Genomic DNA, 21,017 nt, shown 5'->3' with positions numbered 1-21,017 from the left:
TCTGGTCCATGAGAGCTCAAGGTGCAACAGATCCAGGATGGTTCAGAGTTTTAGGAAATGAAGTGGGGGGGTGAGGTGGGGGGGGGGGGGGGGGGGGGGAATTAAGCAGCCTGGGGTTATTTTCTTTGGAAGAGTTGATTACGGTAATGTTCCCTTATGGCCCTGGTATAATGCAGACAATAGCTGTTCACTCAGCAGTGGCTCAGTGGTCACAGTGTCACTTTAAACCTGAAGGTTGGGGGTTTAAGCTGATTCTTGGAGCACAACATCTAGGTTGATATTTCTGAGGGAGTGCTACACTGTTGGAGGGGCTGGTCTTTTAGATCAGACATTAAACTGACTTCTCAAAGTGTCGTCCAGTATTTATCCCCCCTCTAACATCATTAAAAACTGTCAGTATCTTATTGGTCATGGGGTCCTGGTTTAATGACGTATTCACTGCTTCCAAAAACTGACAGCACTTCAAATCTATTCAAAAGCTATAAACTGGTCAGGTATGTCCTGAACTCATGGAAGGTGCAATAAAAATACAAGTTATTTCCTTCGCAACTACTTTGAGCACATGACAATGAGTATTGGCTAATATAATAAAGGAGCTTTGATAGCTAGACAGAATATGCAGCACAGGATGTGTCCATTCAGCCCAACCAGTCCATGCTGGTATTTCTGGTCCACTCAAGCCTCCTTTTATTGTATTCATTCCTGGAGTGAGGGGGTCACTGTCTGAGGCAGCATTAATTACCTCTCCCTAATTGCCCCAGAGAACATGAGGGTGAGATGTTTCTTGAACCCCTGCTGACCATTTAGTATATGGACACCCATGCATGTTCGAAAAGGTGTTGCAGCATTTGAGGCCAGTGACAGTAAAGATCCAATAATATAGCTCCAGGTCAAGATGCTGTGTGGATTGGAAGGGAACATGTAGGTGGAGATGTTCCAAAGTATTTGCTGCCATTGTCCTTCTAGATGGTGGTGGTTGTGGGTTTGGAAGGTGCTGTTGAAGGAACCTTAGTGAGTTGTTGCAGTAGATAGTACACACTGCTGTCACTAAGCATTAATGGTGGAGGGAGCAGATGTTGAGGGGTTTCGATGGGATGCTAATCAGTTCTGTCATATTTCCTCATCTGAACCATCATAACCATCCATTCCCTTTCTCCTCACAGCCTTGTCTAGCTTCCCTTTAAATCCATCTCCACTCTTCACTTCAATGACTCCATCCTTTAACAATTTCACATTCTCACCACTCTTCGGCTGAAGAGGTTCCAATTGGATTCCTTGGGAACAGTCTTATACTGATGGCCTCAAGATATGCCGTTTAAGATAAAGATGAGGAGAAATTTTGTCTCATAGATTAGATTCCCTACAGTGTAGAAACAGGCCATTTGACCCAACAAGTGCACACCGACCGTCCGAAGAGGAACCCACCCAGACTCCTTTCCCTCTTACTATGCACCTAAGACTATGGGCAATTTGCCAATCCACCTGACCTGCAAATCTATGGATTGTGGGAGGAAACCGGAGCACCCGGAGGAAACCCAAGCAGACATGGGGAGAGTGTGCAAACTCCACACAGACAGTTGCCCAAGAATGAAATCGAACCCGGGTCCCTGGTGCTGTGAGGCTGCAGTGTTAACCATTGAGCCACAATGCCGCCAAGAAGGTAGTGAATCTGTGAAATGTTTTCCTGCAAAGGACTGTCGAGGGTCTGTCATTACGTATATTCAATATTGGCATAGACAGATTTTTAATCACAAAGGGAATCAAGGATTATGGAAAAAAGGTAGGAAAATGGAGTGGAGGATGATCAGATCAGTCATGATCTCATTGAATGGTGGAGCAGAATCAATGGGCTGAATGGTCTACTCTGTCTTAGATCTTCCCCACAAGGTGAAACATTCTCCTTCTACTCCATTCGATCAAAACCTTTCAGAACTTTAACAATCTTGATTTAGTCACCCCTCAGCCTTCTCTATCCAAGAGAGAAGACACCCGGTGGCCTGTCAATCCTTTCATTGTGTGTGTCAGTCACACACAGGAACATAGGAACAGGAGTGGGCTACTGAGTCTCTCAAGCCTGACCTGCCATTCTAGATCATGGCTGACCATCCCCTCAATTCCATTCTCCTGCTTTATCTCCATTTCCCATAATGTCATCAGTCTCCAGATCCACACTGATTTCTGTCTTGAACCTGATCAATGATCGTACTTCCACAGCCCTCTGGGTAGAGAGTTCCAAAAGATTCACCATCCTCTGAAAGAGGTAGTTCCTCCTCATCTCAATTGGAAATGGCCTGCCTCTCTTCCTAAGAGTTTTGGTTCCCCCGGCTCTAATCGCCAGCCAAGGGAAACATCCTGTTCACATCAGCCCATGTAAGAATTTTGTATATTCAGTCAGATCACCTCTCATTCTTCAAAACTCCAAAAAAATACAGACACAGTTTCCACAGTTTCCTCAATCCCTCTTCATTAAACAACCCTGCCAGGGATTAGTCTGGTAAACAACCATTGCACTGCCTGCACAGCAAGTATTATCTGTTCTTGGATAAGGAGACCAAAGCTGTACACAATATTCTGTATGTGGTCTCACCAAGGCCCTATACAACTGCAGTAAGGCACCTTTCCTTGTGGACTCATATCCCCCTGTAATTAATCCCAACATCCTGTTTGCTTTCTTTGGTAATTGTGGCACCCACCTGCTAGGTTTGAGTGACTCATGAACAAGGACACCCAGATCCCTTTGGACACTCGCACTTCCAAATCAGACTTTCTGTTTTTTCCTGTCAAAGTGAATAACTTCAGACTTCTATATATTTTAAAAGCCCAATTCTAGCCCATTCACAAAGCCAGTCCAAATCTTCCTGAAGCCTGTTTGTACCCTCCTCACAAATAATGTTCCCAGCCAGTTTGATGTTATCAGCAAATTTATAAACATCCCCATTGGTCCCCACATCCTTGTCATTTATACGGATTGTGAGCATTTGTGGAACTAGCATTGACCCTTGGAGTATCTCACCAGTAACAGCCTGCTGTCCTGAGAATGATCCATTTATTCCAACTCTCTGCTTCTATCTCCATCCAGACTTATATATTCCCCCAAGTCTAACTTATTATCCCCAGTATGGGAATTTAAAGGCAGAGAGTCACAGAGATGTACCTTTTGGTCCAACTCGTTCATGCCAACCAGATATCCTAAACTAATCTCATCTCTGACATTCCGGGAAAACAGCCCCAGTCTCTTCAGCCTCTCCCTGTAGATCAAATCCTTCAACCTTGGAAATATCCTTGTAATTTTTTTCTGAACTTTATCAAATTTCACAACATTCTTCTGATCGGAGGGAGACCAAAATTGCACACAGTATTCCACAACTGGCCGAACCAATGTCCTGTACAGCCGCAGCATGACCTCTCAACTCCGAAACTGGATGCTTTCACCAATTGCCTTCTTCACTATCTTACCTACTTTCAACTCCACTTTAAAGGAGCTCTTAACGTGCACCCCAAAGTCTCTTTGTTCAGCAACTCTCCCCAGGCCCTTACCATTAAGTGGATAAGTCCTGCCCTGATTGGCCTTGCCAAAATGCTCTCAAAAGTTTTCTGAAAATCCAGATGCCACATCCACTGGCACCCCTCTGTCTATGCTGCGTGTATCAGTGTATGGTGGCTCTTTGGTGGAACAAACCACTCAATCCACCCCCCTGTTACTGTCCCAGAGGGCTGTCAAATGTTTTCCTTTCAATATTAATCTGATGTTGATCTTTACAATGGAATCTGATTCTTCTGTCCTTTCAGCCAGAATATAACAGATCACAGGAACTCCCTGAGTAAATGAGGTTGCCTTAAATTTTATCCTGAATTACTAACTGTAAAAATTTCCTCAACTCCACCATCAGACTGACTGGACTATGTCAGTGATAGGTTTACTTTTAATTTATTCCCTTATATCCTCCATCCACTTTCTCAGTGTCATTGAGAATTTTAAACACCTTTTCCCACCACTGAGCCAATCAGATTAAAAGCTCCGAGATCCTCAATAATAAATGCTGAGAGATTTGAAATGTCTGTTCAATGCTGACAGGATCTCACACCATACAGTGTACTGGGTCTCATCCAGTATATTACAGTCCAGTATCAACATCCTACTGCAGACCTCACCCCCTCACACTGAACTGATCCTTTCAGCATCTTTCCAGAATGTTCCAGCTTTAACCCCATTGATGGGGGGAGTGGGGGAGGGGGCACTGTTCTATTGGCATTGTAGGTCACAGAGAGAGAGAGAGAGAGGGAGGAGAAAGGTAAAGGTCATGGAATGAAAACAAGGAAAGAAGAGAAATAGAGACCAATAGAATGGAAAGGAACTGACAACAAAGGAAGAAAAGGTAGTGGAATACAAAAAGAAAGATGAGAAAGGAGGTAGAGCGCACTCAGTGAGTAAATTCAGACAAGAGGTTGAACAACGACAACTGCAGAAACACACCTAAAATTACCCAAGTACAAGAAATATTTGTTCAATGTTTTATATTTTCCTGAGGACGAAGAATGGGAATTACACAGACCGCAGTGTTTCACTCCAGTTAAACTGACCCCTCACTCAGTGTTTGTGATCAGGGATGTTCCCACATATGATCTACACTGCAGCCAAGAACTTCCTTCCAGGAAGGTAAGAGAAAACTGGGGTATTCAGATCGCCTGCCTGTTCCACACAGTGCCTGGTATTCAATTCCAGGTCAGTCCCTGAAATTCAGGATCAGGTGCTGGGCAGGAGGAGTGTCAAGTCGGAAACTGCCTGATCTGTCTCACTCCCCGGGAGGAATTTCTCTCCCAGTGAATCCAGGGAGATCGAGGAAACTTTACTGTGTGCTTTTTGTAAAATTCATCTTTTTAGGTAAATGTCCTCAGGGGGACATGTTGAAATCATCATTGTCCTTCCTGTTAATTTAGTTAACGATGTTATTAAAATAAATTCATTTTAAAAGAATGAAGAAAACTCATTGTAAAAAGCACACAGGAGAATATCATCGTGCTCAGGAATAATGTTAGAATCAGTTTCCTTCACAAAACTCTTGTTCCACAGGAAAGTTGTGAAATATCAATTCAAGCTCCTTGATCTCGAGTGGATATAAACCTGTCCCTGAAAAAGGATCATCCCCTTCCTTTCCCACAAGCCTTACTTCCATTTGAGGGACCATCTCCATTAAAAGGAGCAGTGGTCAGAACTGGCTGAATATCAATAACCTTGTTCCACTGACACTAAACCCTTTGGACTTAGACTCACGGTGAGATTTAATCACTGTCCAGCTCATATATTAGGGTGAAGTTTCCTTGTCAAATGTTTTAATCCAATGATTGTAAACATTGAAACAGTGAAAAGAAAAATATGATATCCATGAATTTAAAAATAATCAATTCCATGCTATTATTGCCCAAGAACGATTTCAACCAAGCAGAAACTCTTCTGTTCTCAACCTTTCAGCGTGGGTCTAGTTAGAGATTTCAGAGTGAGAGAGGGTTTAAAATCTCACAGCTAATGGAACCATTCATGTCAAAGCACACCCTAAATCCTGTCTCAATCAGACACAACTTCATTCCACACCCACAGCCTGTTTGCTGTCTGTCTGGACAGCTCAGTGGAATATGCTACAAATTTGTTGGGATGAGGGATTTTTAATAAACACTCATCCCTGTATCTCACTCTGTTCAAATAATTTCTCTCAGTTCGCAAAATTATCAAGTGAAATCAGGAACTTAACACTTTTAAAACTGTTCAACAAGGTATGAACTATAAAAAAAACAAAAATGGAAAAGACTGTAACACCAATTTTACATCACAACAGAATTGGATCCTGTCTTTTAACTGAGATTATAACAAAATCCCAACCTGCCTCCAAAGATCCAACAGTCGAAAATCATTAAACCTACCCCAATCCAGCGAGTATCCTAAATAATGTAATCTGGATCAAGCTGAGCATGTTAAACAGATCCCAGAACCTTCATTAGGTTTTCTGAGGTTTAATATTAACGATTGAGAATAAATCTAGTCTCAGGTTTCAGCTCCAGTTACTGGGTATATTCTTGACTCTGCAGAAATTCACCTCTCTGGGATGGAATCATGTAATTGTCCAAAATATCTCACTGATTTTACTGAATTATCAAATTCACTAAACACGCATTAAATACAATAAATAGTCAAAAATAGTAGAATTGAGAAGTTTGTCTTACCTGAAGTCACTTCCAGGAAGGTTCCGCTCCCCCAGTAGTCAAGATAATACCACTGTGCTCTGTCTCTTCATTCACCCAATACAATAACTGGCCCTGAGATCAATATATAATAATCCCCAGGTAATTAAACATAAACTGTGTTTTAACCTGGAGCAGCAATTTCCTGTATTTTCATCTGAAATTCCATCCTGATCCTGTCCCAAATGTATCTATAAATGCGGTGTTTTTACAGTTTTCCTGTCTGTGGTACACCAGCTCCTGCAAGTTATCCATAAAAAGAATTGCCTCCTCTTTGTCTTGTTTTCTCCCAGGAATCGACATTTTCCCTGACAATCCCAGTCAGTGTTTAGATATTTCACTCTGGGAAACAGGAATGTGAAATCCATGGATATACACTGTCATTAGGAGCGGGGCAGTTTGTGTCAGGTTTTGTGCTGCTGTGGTAGTATATCCATCACAGTGTTTCAGCCGGGCTCAGAAACCACAGCTACAGGATCCAGCCCGAAATCAAATGTCCCAAACAACTCCACAGTCTGTGTCCGAGTGTCTCCCACACTCCAGGAGTCAATGCCGGGGTTTTCAGGATTGTTTGGGAAGCTGGGGGAATCCACAAGGAGTTTTCATTCTCCATCATCCTCTCTCTGTTCCTCACTGTTCTGTCCATCTTTCAAATGATATCTTCACAGAAAGTTGTTCCGACACCCAGATTATTGAATTGGATCTGATTTATTTCCACAGCTCAGGAAATAAAGCCAGTGATAGCACCCGGAGAGAGCAGTTTAAATAGATTTCCAGTGGCAGGATTTTGAATGGGGAGACCCCCCATCTCTCTCACTGTGCCAGTCCAGTATGTATACACTGTGATAGGGAGCCGTACATGAACATCCTCCCTTTCCCTGACACTGAGTCCGGTCAGATTTCACATTTAACCCGATCACACTGACACTGCTCCAAGTGAGCATTGCTGCTCTGATTCTCCCTGCCCAGAGACTGCCCTTTCCTGTTTCAGTCCAGAGAGATCTTTGTTCATGTCCCGAACTCCTTTTCTCATCACATCACCTGTGTCAGGAATCAGCAGTGAATAATCCCATTTCCCCATTCCCAGGACCAGCAGATCCCAACACAGTCAGGATGGGAATGAAGCTGTGCTGGTAGCTGAGGGGTGTGTGTGTGATAGTTCCTCCCATTTCACTGATTCCCCTGACTGTCGATTCTCTCAGTGAGTTTTTGTACCAGTCCAGCCCCATTTCGTCTCACTGTGACCGTCTGGCACAGTAATACATGGCGGTGTCATCCACTCTCAACTGGCTGATATCGAGATAGGCAACTGTGGTGGAGCCTCTTGAAGGGACGAATCTGCCTCGAATTCCAGGCGCGTAATCACTATTTTGACCTTGCTTGTAATCAAGTAACCATTCCAGCCCTTTTCCAGGGACCTGTCTCACCCAGTGCATCCAGTTGCTATCCAGGCTGAACCCACTCACTGTACAGGTCAGTCTGACAGACTCCCCCGGCTTTTTCACAATTGACTCAGGCTGTGTCAGCACGATCTGAGAGCGGACACCTGTGAATAACAGAGAAACAGAAGAGAGCTCACTTTAATAAACTGGTCACATAAACAGAGACTCCCAGAATCTGGGAAGAAGCAGCCTCACTGTGTGGGGAGAAAGCCCCGGGAACTCTCACCTGTCAGACAGAGCAGGAGGACACAGAGATAAGGAGTAATCCCCATCGCCGTGTGGAAGCAGAGACAGAGTCAGACACTCCAGAGTTCCGGCTGCTTCAGGGCACCTTTGTCTGGAGCTGGAGTCAGTGCTGTTTAAATAGGGGAGTGAAGTGAGTGAAGGTTCACCAACTTCCCCAGCAGCTCCACCCACTGAAACCAGAAACAGAGCTTCCTGTCCACGCCTCCAGCAGAGATTTCACTTCTCTCCAACAGGCAACAGATCCACAGCAATAATCAGGTTAAAGATCCTGTAACACATTGTCCTGGTTCATTATTTCAAAATTAAAGAGCTTGTGAACAAACAAACCGAGAGCCACTAATCAGTGCACAGATATCCCGCTGAGAGAGAGTTGCGGGGGGGGGGACTGAGGGAAACTAGTCAGTGTACAGATATCTCCCTGAGAGAGAGAGGGGACTGAGGGACATCAGTCAGTGTACAGATATCTCCCTGAGAAAGAGAGGACTGAGAGACACCAGTCAGTGTGCAGATATCTCCCTGAGAAAGAGAGGACTGAGAGACACCAGTCAGTGTACAGATATCTCCCTGAGAAAGAGAGGACTGAGAGACACCAGTCAGTGGACAGATATCTCCCTGAGAGAGAGGGGGGACTGAGAGACACCAGTCAGTGTACAGATATCTCCCTGAGAGAGAGAGGGGACTGGGAGACACCAGTCAGTGGACAGATATCTCCCTGAGAGAGAGGGGACTGAGAGACACCAGTCAGTGGACAGATATCTCCCTGAGAGGGGACTGAGAGACACCAGTCAGTGTACAGATATCCCCCTGAGAGAGAGGGGGGACTGAGAGACACCAGTCAGTGTACAGATATGTCCCTGAGAGAGGGGGGAGTGAGAGACACCAGTCAGTGTACAGATATCTCCCTGAGAGAGAGGGGACTGAGAGACACCAGTCAGTGTACAGATATCTCCTTGAGAGAGAGAGAGGGGACTGAGAGACACCAGTCAGTGTACAGATATCTGCCTGAGAGAGGGGGGACTGAGAGACACCAGTCAGTGTACAGATATGTCCCTGATAGAGGGGGGACTGAGAGACACCAGTCAGTGTACAGATATCTCCCTGACAGAAAGAGGGGGGACTGAGAGACACCAGTCAGTGTACAGATATCTCCTTGAGAGAGAGAGAGGGGACTGAGAGACACCAGTCAGTGTACAGATATCTCCCTGAGAGAGAGGGGACTGAGAGACACCAGTCAGTGTACAGATATCTCCCTGAGAGAGAGGGGACTGAGAGACACCAGTCAGTGTACAGATATCTCCCTGAGAGAGAGGGGGGACTGAGAGACACCAGTCAGTGTACAGATATCTCCCTGAGAGAGAGAGAGGGGACTGAGAGACACCAGTCAGTGTACAGATATCTCCCTGAGAGAGAGGGGACTGAGAGACACCAGTCAGTGTACAGATATCTCCCTGAGAGAGAGGGGACTGAGAGACACCAGTCAGTGTACAGATATCTCCCTCAGAGAGAGAGGGGACTGAGAGACACCAGTCAGTGTACAGATATCTCCCTCAGAGAGAGAGGGGACTGAGAGACACCAGTCAGTGTACAGATATCTCCCTCAGAGAGAGGGAGGGGGAACTGAGGGACAATAGTCAGCTGCAGATATTTCCCTGAGAGAGAGAGGAGGGGGTGGGGTGACTAAGAGACACCAGTCAGTGTACAGGTATCTCCCTGAGAGAGAGAGGGGACTGAGAGGCACCAGTCAGTGTACAGATATCTCCCTGAGAGAGAGGGGACTGAGAGACACCAGTCAGTGTACAGATATCTCCCTGAGAGAGAGGGGGGACTGAGAGACACCAGTCAGTGTACAGATATCTCCCTGAGAGAGAGGGGGGAGTGGGAGACACCAGTTAGTACACAAATATCTCCGTGAAAGAGAAGGGACTGAGAGACACAAGTCAGTGTCCTGGTATCTTCCTGAGAGAGAGAGGACTGAGAGATGCCAGTTCGTGTTCAGATAACTCCTTTATGAAGCTTGGCACCATCCAGGACAAAGCAGCTGGGTTGTTCGGCACCTATCCACCACCATTAATATTCAACACATCCACAATGGCAGCAATGTGTACCATTCACAAGATCAACTGTATCAATTCACCAAGGCTCATTCGACAGCCCCTTCTCAACCCTTGACCCCTACCACATGGATGGACAGGGGCCGCTTCTGTATGGGATCACCATCACCTACAAGTTCCCCCGGTAACTCACACACCATCCTGAGTTGGAATGACATCACTGTTCCTGCATCATCACTGAGTTAAAATGCTGCAAGTCTCTCCCTAATAGTTTCGACTGCAGCAGTTCAAAAAGACAGATCACCCCACTTTCTCAAGGGCATTTTTGCTTATGAACAATAGTCCAGCTGATGATGCCCACATTCTATGACCAAGTAGTAAAATATAGAGCAATAATCACAAATTATCTTTCCTGGGATCGAGACAATAGTGTGTTACATTTCTGGGCAATAGGAAAGACCCCTCAGCCCATGCCATTAAAATAATCATAGAACATAGAACATAGAAGAATACAGCGCAGTACAGGCCCTTCGGCCCTCGATGTTGCGCCGATCAAAGCCCACCTAACCTACACTAACCCACTATCCTCCATATACCTATCCAATGCCCGCTTAAATACCCATAAAGAGGGAGAGTCCACTACTGCTACTGGCAGGGCATTCCATGAACTTACAACTCGCTGAGTGAAGAACCTACCCCTAACATCAGTCCTATATCTACCCCCCCTTAATTTAAAGCTATGCCCCCTTGTCATAGCTGACTCCATACGTGGAAAGAGGTTCTCACTGTCAACCCTATCTAACCTCCTAATCATCTTGTACACCTCTATCAAATCACCCCGAAACCTTCTTTTCTCCAATGAAAACAACCCCAAGTGCCTCAGCCTTTCCTCATAGGATCTTCCTACCATACCAGGCAACATCCTGGTAAACTTCCTCTGCACCCGTTCCAGTGCCTCCACATCCTTCCTATAGTATGGCGACCAAAACTGCACACAATATTCCAGATGCGGCCGCACCAGAGTCTTATACAACTGCAGCATGACCTCAGGACTCCGGAACTCAATTCCTCTACCAATAAAAGCCAGTACGCCATATGCCTTCTTCACTGCACTATTTACCTGGGTGGCAACTTTCAGAGATCTGTGTACATGGACACCAAGATCCCTCTGCTCTTCCTTTTTGATTTCTGTCAGTTTGTGAGAGGCAGCACTGACTGACTCTGTATCCTCACCACCTTGTTACCCTCTCCAATAACACTGTACTGATATCACTAACAGCACTGAGTGTCTGTATATCACCCTCACCAGTAACACTGTCTGAACTATTAGGGCTGACCTTGTATGAGTGAATCACTCTGTCTGTCAATATCTCTGTCTTGTCCTTTCTATGTATTTACTAATGTATATATACATCCATGAATGAATTCACAACATGTGAACTTGTTTATTTCTATCTCAATCAATATATACAATATATGTGTCTTTACTTCGGCTTAATCATGATGGTGAACATTCACAATTTCAGCTTCACAGTTGAATGGCCAATCCTTGTTTATGATTTGCAGAGCTGAGCAGTGGATGAGGCCAGAGCGATCATCTACTTTTTACTGACCACCCCCTCCCCCATACCCCACAACCCCATCCCCAACCCCGACACCTATCCAGGACAGGTCAGTGGGTTGCTCACAGAACTGGCCCACTGCTACACTCGAGTTAAACAACGGAAATGACTTTTTAGACTGAGCCCTTATCAACAAGAAGCAGTGTTACACACACCCAAAAGTAACCTCACCCCATCAGCAATGATTGATGGAAACCACACTCGAAATGTTTCACTGACTGTGTCAGATCCACATGCAGCAAATTGTTTCTAAGCTGAGAACGTTGTCAAGCCTTGAATGTCCCCCTCCTGTGTTTTCCCTCCTGTTTTCTCCTTCACTGTTTACCCCTCAGACCTCACTCAGTAAGACCCTGTTGTGGAACCTCACCCAGGGCTCACCAAGGCCACACTGACCTTGACTGACTCAGTCACTGATGGGATTGAAGGAGTTGTTCAGTCACTGATGGGATTGAAGGAGTGTGGGGGAGTTGTTCAGTCACTGAGGGGATTGAAGGAGTGTGAGGGTGTTGTTCAGTCACTGATGGGATTGAAGGAGTGTGAGGGAGTTGTTCAGTCACTGATGGGATTGAAGGAGTGTGGGGGAGTTGTTCAGTCACTGATGGGATTGAAGGAGTGTGGGGGAGTTGTTCAGTCACTGATGGGATTGAAGGAGTGTGGGGGAGTTGTTCAGTCACTGATGGGATTGAAGGAGCGTGGGGGAGTTGTTCAGTCACTGATGGGATTGAAGGAGTGTGGGGGAGTTGTTCAGTCACTGATGGGATTGAAGGAGTGTGAGAGAGTTGTTCAGTCACTGATGGGATTGAAGGAGTGTGGGGGAGTTGTTCAGTCACTGATGGGATTGAAGGAGTGTGAGGGAGTTCAGTCACTGATGGGATTGAAGGAGTGTGGGGGAGTTGTTCAGTCACTGATGGGATTGAAGGAGTGTGGGGGAGTTGTTCAGTCACTGATGGGATTGAAGGAGTGTGAGGGAGTTGTTCAGTCACTGATGGGATTGAAGGAGTGTGGGGGAGTTGTTCAGTCACTGATGGGATTGAAGGAGTGTGGGGGAGTTGTTCAGTCACTGATGGGATTGAAGGAGTGTGAGGGAGTTGTTCAGTCACTGATGGGATTGAAGGAGTGTGGGGGAGTTGTTCAGTCACTGATGGGATTGAAGGAGTGTGGGGGAGTTGTTCAGTCACTGATGGGATTGAAGGAGCGTGGGGGAGTTGTTCAGTCACTGATGGGATTGAAGGAGTGTGAGAGAGTTGTTCAGTCACTGATGGGATTGAAGGAGTGTGGGGGAGTTGTTCAGTCACTGATGGGATTGAAGGAGTGTGAGGGAGTTCAGTCACTGATGGGATTGAAGGAGTGTGGGGGAGTTGTTCAGTCACTGATGGGATTGAAGGAGTGTGGGGGAGTTGTTCAGTCACTGATGGGATTGAAGGAGTGTGAGGGAGTTGTTCAGTCACTGATGGGATTGAAGGAGTGTGGGGGAGTTGTTCAGTTACTGATGGGATTGAAGGAGTGTGGGGGAGTTGTTCAGTCACTGATGGGATTGAAGGAGTGTGGGGGAGTTGTTCAGTCACTGATGGGATTGAAGGAGTGTGGGGGAGTTGTTCAGTCACCGATGGGATTGAAGGAGTGTGGGGGAGTTGTTCAGTCACTGATGGGATTGAAGGAGTGTGGGGGAGTTGTTCAGTCACCGATGGGATTGAAGGAGTGTGGGGGTGTTGTTCAGTCACTGATGGGATTGAAGGAGTGTGGGGGAGTTGTTCAGTCACTGATGGGATTGAATGAGTGTGGGGGAGTTGTTCAGTCACTGATGGGATTGAAGGAGTGTGGGGGAGTTGTTCAGTCACTGATGGGATTGAAGGAGTGTGGGGGTGTTGTTCAGTCACTGATGGGATGGAAGGAGTGTGAGAATGTTGTTCAGTCACTGAGGGGATTGAAGGAGTGTGGGGGAGTTGTTCAGTCACTGATGGAATTGAAGGAGTATGGGGGAGTTGTTCAGTCACTGATGGGTTTGACAGAGTGTGGTGGAGTGGTTCAGTGACCACTCTTTCCCAAGTATGTTTCCCAAGAGTTCATCCCTGTTGGACAGTGTCCCTGACAGTGAGACACAGTGATGGAGGGGTTCAGTAACTGCACTCACAATCCAGAATCCTGGATTCACAAATCCCACCAGTTTGAGAACTTGAAATCCATTTCACAACGTCAGCATTGAAAAGTAATCAATCGAGTCAGGAAGGAATCCAGTTGTCCTTTCCTGGTTTGCACATTGGTTCGGAGCAGGTTCTGATTGAGAGAATCAATACTACAGGGGATAGAATGGTCGGGTGGGGGATCCAGGCATAGTCTTGTTGATGGAGATGTGAGCATTGATGAAAATTCAGGAGATTTCTTCACTTGTCTTTCATATCCAGAGAGTATTCCCCAATAGATTTTCCTCAGGAGATTAAATGGTGTTAATAAACTTTTTGGATAAGGGAGTGTGTCCATAAAATGTGGAAGGAGATTAAATGGTGGTAATCCCAGGACAGTGTGGGTTATAAATGGGCTGTGAATGACCCAGAGTTATTGGTTGTCTGATGATTCAATTGTTCTCCATCACAAGGTTAATTCACTTTGTTGTTCACCAGTTAATCACCATCCCCAATCTGAGACAAACTCTGGTTTATTGGAACATAGAATATAGAACAATACAGCGCAGAACAGGCTCTTCAGCCCTTGACGTTGCGCTGACCTGTGTACTAATCTCAGTCCATCCCCCTCCACTATCCCATCATCATCCATGTGCTTATCCAAGGATTGTTAAATCTCCCTAATGTGGCTGAGTTCACGACATTGGCAGGCAGGGCATTCCATGCCCTTACCACTCTCTGAGTAAAGAAACTCATTTGGTGTCTTTGTTTAAAATCTTGATCAAGGTCTTCAAGTTTAGGGTGAAGATTATCTACTTTAGAGACAATTTTGTCTGATATGGAAGGTGCAAGCTATGAAGAGAAGTTGAGTAGGTTAAGATTATTTTCATTAGCAAAGTGGAGATTGAGGGGGGACTTGATTGAGGTCTACAAAATCATGAAGGGTATAGACAGGGTAGATAGAGATAAGCTTTTTCCCAGGGTGAGGGATTCAATAACGAGAGGTCATGCGTTCAAGGTGAGAGGTGAAAAGTTTAAGGGGGATACACGCAGAAAGTACTTTCCACAGAGGGTGGTAGGAGCCTGGAACGCGTTGCCATCAGAGCTAGTAGAGGCAGACATGGTAGATTCATTTAAGATGCAACTGAACAGACACATGAGTATGTGGGGAACAGAGGGATACAGCTGCTTAGGAATTGGGCGATAGGTTTAGACAATGGATTTGGATCGGCTCAGGCTTGGAGGGCTGAAGGGCCTGTTCCTGGGCTGTAAATTATCTTTGTTCTTTGTGCTGTTTCTGTCCAAGGGATCGATTGTTCTCCACTCATACAGGGAGATTCATTTTTGACCCTCTTTACCCTTCACATTCTCAGACCTCTTTTCAGTAAATATAAGAATGAAGAATTGGTGTCAGTCACTAAATCAGAACCTTATTTCCATATGTAAAACATGGTGCTTATTCTTTTTAGTAACTTTATTCCCTCTGGGAGGCCCCCTGTTCAGTTTCAGTGGTGCTGCCTACTCCTACAGGAAACGTTAAGAGAAGGAAATAGCCCTGAGGTTGTTGCCAAGTTTCACACATCTGACAGCTCTGAATTAAAATATCAAACCTGTTTCTCATAACACGACAGCTGCACACTGTGAGATTCTGTTCAAATACAGAGGAAAATCAGACCTGGAGGAGACCGTTCAGCCCCTTGATGTTGTTCCATTATTCACAGGTAGATCATAACTGAGATGTACTGACCTGTCTCAGTTCTAGATCCTTCAATGCTTCTTTCAGAAAATTGCTGTCAGTCTCAATGTTGAATTTTTCACTTGATTCTCCGGCTTCATCAGCTTCTCAGGGGAGAGAGTTTGAGATTTCCCCCACCCTTTGTGTGGAGAAATATTTAATAGCATCCCTGAATGACCTGGTTTGAATTTAAAGATCTGCACCCCCACCACCACTGGAGAAATCATTTCTCTATATTTATCCTATTGAATCTTTAATCAGCTTGAACCTCTCAATTCAATCACTCTTTAATCTCCTAAATTCCACATTTGAGGGAATATAAGTCAAATCAATGTAAATGCCACCTTGTTGTAACCCTGTTAGCTGGTATCATTCTGGTAAATCTCCACAGCTCCCTCTCCAATGTCAATCCATCCTTCCTGAGCTTCATTCCTGATATCAAGTGACATTCTCCTCGAATGATGAAACCAGAACCCTATTCAATTCCAGCATCAATTCCCTGCCTTTGTATTCCAATGTTTATCATCAACTGCTGAACATTGAGAGATTCTATAAAAATGTGTTTGACAGATTAATTCAATCTCAAACGTAGCAGTTGTCTGTCACACATGAAGCAAACCTTCTGCCTTTACATTCATATCCTGCAGGATTGGTCATTCCACTTGTGGGATATTTATTTCAATGATCTGTATGATTGATGTAAATGATGAACTCTGTGTCTATGACCACAGTGCACTCTCCCTTCTCATCCCCATCCTGCAGGCTTTCACACACTTGATCACCCAGTGTCCAGTGTCCTTCTCCAGTGTCCAGCAGGGTGGGACTGTCCTCACTGGTTCCACACTTATCTGTCCAGTCATAGCCAGTGAATTTTTAATATTCTTTCAAGGGATGTGAGTGTCATAGGCAAGGGCAGCATTTATTGCCCATCCCTAATTCCTCGAAAGTGAGGGCTTGCTGGACCAGTTCAGGGGGCAGTTGTGTGTCAATTATATTGCTGTGGGTTTGGAGTCACAAGGCAAAAACCTTCATACACTTGTGATGCCAAAATATATAGGCTATGGGCCAAGTGATGGAAAATGGGGTTGGAACAGAGAACATTGCAGTGCAGTACATCACAGGCATTCGATGTTGCACCGAACTGTGAAACCAAACTGAAGCCCATTTAACCTCCACTATTCCATTCTCATCTATATCCAATGACCATTTAAATGCCCTTAAAGTTGGCGAGTCTACTCCTGTTGCAGGCAGTGTGTTCCATGCCCCCATTACTCTCTGAATAAAGAAACTATCGCTGATATCTGTCCTATATCTATCACCCCTCGTGCTAGCCATTGCCGTCCGCCCTACCTAACCCTCTGATTATCTGATATGTCTCAATTAAGTTACCTCCCAACCTTCTTCTCTCCGATGAAAACAGCCTCAAGCCCCTCAGCCTTTCCTCATCAGACCTTCCCTCCATACCAGGCAACATTCTAGTAAATCTCCTCTGAACCCTTTCCAAACCTTCCACATCCTTCCTATAATGCGATGACCACAACTGTGCACAATACTCCAAGTGCGGCTGCACCTGAGTTTTGTCCAGCTGCAGCATGATCTCATTGTTCCAAAACTCAATACCTCTATGAATGAAAGCTAACGCAGCATATGCCTCCTACACAACCCTATCAACATGGGTGGCAAGTTTCAAGGATTTATGTACATGGACACCGAGATCCCTCTGCTCATCTGCACTTCCAAGAATCTTATCATGAGCCCTGTACTCTGCATTCCTGTTACTCCTTCCATAGTGAATCACCTTACACTTTTCCGCAATAAACTCCATTTACGACCTCTCCGCCCAGCTCTGCAGCTTATCAATGTCTCTCTGTAACCTACAACATCCTTCATCACTATCCACGACTCTACTGACCTTAGTGTCACCCACAAATTTACTAACCCAACCTTCTGTGGCTCATGCAGGTCATTTATGAAAATGACAAACAGCAGTGGACCCAAAACAGATCCTTGTGGTAAACCATTAGTAACTGAACTCCAGGATGAATATTTCCCATCAACCACCACCTTCTGCCTTCTTTCAGCTCGCCAATTTCTGATCCAAACCACTAAATCACCCTCAATTCCATGCCTCTGTATTTTGTGCAATAGTCTACCGTGGGAAACCTTGTCAAACGCTTTACTGAAATCCATATACACCACATCGACCGCTTTAACCTTATCTACCTGTTTGGTCACCTTCTCAAAGAACTCAATAAGGTTTGTGAGGCACAGCCTACCCTTCACAAAACTGTGTTGACTGTCCCTAATCAACTTATTCCTCTCCAGATGATTACAAACTCTGTGTCTTATAACCCTTTCCAACACTTTACCCATAACCCAAGTAAGGCTCACTGGTCTATAATTACCCAGGGTTGTCTCTACTCCCCTTCTTGAACAAGGGGACAACATTTGCTATCCTCCAGTCTTCTGGCACTATTCCTGTCGACAATGATGACATAAAGATCAAAGCCAAAGGCTGGGCAATCTCCTCCCGGGCTTTCTAGAGAATCCGAGGATAAATCCCTCCCAGCACAGGGGACTTATCTATTTTTACACTTTCCAGAATTGCTAACACCTCCTCCTTGTGAACCTCAATCCCATCAAGTCTAGTAGCCTGTATCTCAGTATTGTCCTCTACAACATTGTCTTTCTCTCGTGTGAATACTGACGCAGAGTATTCATTTCACTTCCCCTGTTAGGGGTGGTGGAGTGGTGCAGCGGGAGTACGCTGGGCCCATAATCCAGAGGTCGATGGATCAATACCATCCTCTGCTATTGCTCAATGTCTCCTTGAGCAGCTTTCCTTTCTAACGGTGTTCTTTTAATGCTACTGGCTGTGAATCTTATCAGATCGAATGGATTGGTTGGGAAGACAGTTAGAAGCAATGAGGAATTTGCAACAGCAACAGTGTATGATGGATAACAGTTATAGGATGGGGGGAAACTCTCAGATACAGTCACATAGATGGGTTAACTTCAGGAAAGATAAGAGAGGTAGGCAGCTAGTGCAGGAGTCTTTTGTGGGAAAAACCCATTTCAAACAGGTATGCTGTTTTGGAAAATGTCGGGGGTGATGGATTCTCAGGGGAACATAGCACGAACAGCCAAGTTGCTGGTATTGAGACTGGCTCGAATGCAACGAGGGGTATGTCAGGTTCCAAGAGATCAGTTATGTTCGGGGATTCTCTACTTCGAGGTACAGACAGATGTTTCTGTGGCCAGCAGCAAAAAAGCAGAATGGTGTGTTACTTCCCTGGTGCCAGGATCAAGGATGTCTCAGAGAGGGTGCAGAATGTTCTCGCGGGGGAGATGGACCAGCAAGAGGTCATTGTCCACATTGGAACCAATGACATTGGAAGAGAAAAGGTTGAGATTCTGAAGGGAGATTACGGAGAGTTAGGCAGAAATTGAAAAAGGAGGCCCTCGGGAGTAGGAATATCTGGATTACTCCCGATGCTACGAGCTAGTGAGGGCAGGAATAGGAGGATAGAGTAGATGAATGCATGGCTGAGGAGCTGGTGTATGGGGGAAGGATTCACAATTTTGGATCATTGGAATCCCTTTTGGAGTAGAAGTGACCTGTAGAAGAAGGACGGTTTGCACCTAAATTGGAAGGGGACCGATATACTGGCGGGGAGATTTGCTAGAGCTGCTCGGGAGGATTTAAATTAGTAAGGTGTGGGCGGTGGGACCCAGGGAGGTAGTGAGGAAAGAGATCAATCTGAGACTGGTACAGCTGAGAACAGAAGTGACTCAACCAGTCAGAGGAGGCAGGGACAAGGTAGGACTAATAAATTAAACTGCATTTATTTCAATGCAAGAGGCCTAACAGGGAAGGCAGATGAACTCAGGGCATGGTTAGGAACTTGGGTCTGGGATATCATAGCAATTACAGAAACGTGGCTCAGGGATGGGCAGGACTGGCAGCTTAATGTTCCAGGATACAAATGCTACAGGAAGGATAGAAAGGGAGGCAAGAGAGGAGAGGGGGTGACATTTTTGATGAGGGATGGCATTACAGCTGTGCTGAGGGAGGATATTCCCGTAAATACATCCAGGGAAGTTATTTGAGTGGAACTGAGAAATAAGAAATGGATGATAACCTTATTGGGATTGTATTATAGACCCCCTAATAGTCAGAGGGAAATTGAGAAACAAACTTGTAAGGAGATCTGAGCTATCTGTAAGATTAATAGGGTGGTTATGGTAGAGGATTTTAACTTTCCAAACATAGCCTGGGACTGCCATAGTGTCAAAGGTTTAGATGGAGAGGAATTTGTTAAGTGTGTACAAGACAATTTTCTGATTCAGTATGTGGATGTACCTACTAGAGAAGGTGCAAAACATGACCTACTCTTGGGAAATAAGGCAGGGCAGGTGACTGAGGTGTCAGTGGGGGAGCACTTTGGAGCCAGCGACCATAATTCTATTAGATTTAAAATAATGATGGAAAAGGATAGACCAGATCTAAAAGTTGAAGTTCTAAATTGGAGAAAGACCAATTTTGACGGTATTAGGCAAGGACTTTCGAAAGCTGATTGGAGGCAGATGTTCGCAGGTAAAGTGACGGTTGGAAAATCGGAAGCCTTCAGAAATGAGATAACGAGAATCCAGAGAAAGTATATTCCTGTTAGGGTGAAAGGAAAGGTTGGTAGATACAGGGAATGCTGGATGACGAAAGAAATTGAGGGTTTGGTTAAGAAAAAGAAGGAAGCTTATGTCACGTGTAGACAGGATAGATCGAGTGAATCCTTAGAAGAGTACAAAGAAAGTAGGAGCATATTTAAGAAGGAAATCAGGAGGGCAAAAAGGGAACATGAGATAGCTTTGGCAAATAGAATTAAGGAGAATCCAAAGAGTGTTTACGAATACATTAAAGACAAAACAGTAACTAGGGAGAGAATAGAGCCCCCTCAAAGACCAGCAAGACTTGGGCCTTTGTGTGGAGCCGCAGAAAATGGGGGAGATACTAAATGAGTATTTTGCATCGGTATTTACTGTGGAAAAGGATATGGAAGATATAGACTATAGGGAAATAGATGGTGACATCTTGCAAAATGTCCATAACACAGAGGAGGAAGTGCTGGATGTCTTGAAACGCATAAAAGATGAAAGTCGATAAATCCCCAGGACCTGATCAGGTGTACCCTAGAACTCTGTGGGAAACTGGAGAAGTGATTGCTGGGCCTCTTGCTGAGATATTTGTATCATCGATAGTCACAGGTGAGGTGCCAGAAGACTGGAGCTTGGCTAATGTGGTGCCACTGTTTAAGAAGGGTGGTAAGGACAAGCCAGGGAACAATAGACCAGTGAGTCTGAACTCGGTGGTGGGCAAGTTGTTGGAGGGAATCCTGAGGGACAGGATGTATATGTATTTGGAAAGGCTAGGGCTGATTAGGGATAGTCAATATGACTTTGTGCGTGGGAAATCATATCTCACAAACTTGAAGCTCGAGTTTCCCCATTTCATTTTCTTGTTCAAGCTGCTCCATCAGGAACTGAAGCCTTGGTAATTCAGTTGACTCACC

General features: G+C 45.1%; 1 protein-coding gene and 1 long non-coding RNA gene across 4 annotated transcripts in view; one reads left to right on the top strand and one right to left on the bottom strand.

The window, feature by feature from the left end:
- LOC140460166 (uncharacterized) overlaps positions 1 to 7,461 on the bottom strand; it is a 41,215-nt gene extending 33,754 nt beyond the window's left edge. For all 3 annotated transcript variants that reach the window (XM_072554557.1, XM_072554558.1, XM_072554555.1), the window contains exon 1: positions 6,217 to 7,461. The gene's annotated coding sequence lies outside the window, so the exon portion shown is untranslated. The remainder of the gene's footprint in view (positions 1 to 6,216) is intronic.
- LOC140460169 (uncharacterized) overlaps positions 1 to 21,017 on the top strand; it is a 91,888-nt gene that overhangs the window by 51,834 nt on the left and 19,037 nt on the right. The gene's annotated exons all lie outside the window — the stretch shown is intronic.

Source organism: Chiloscyllium punctatum, chromosome 36, assembly GCF_047496795.1.
Source record: "Chiloscyllium punctatum isolate Juve2018m chromosome 36, sChiPun1.3, whole genome shotgun sequence".
Classification (NCBI taxonomy): Eukaryota; Metazoa; Chordata; class Chondrichthyes; order Orectolobiformes; family Hemiscylliidae; genus Chiloscyllium; species Chiloscyllium punctatum.
Note: the sequence above shows the minus strand (reverse complement) of the source record. Positions and strands in the feature narration are given on the sequence as shown.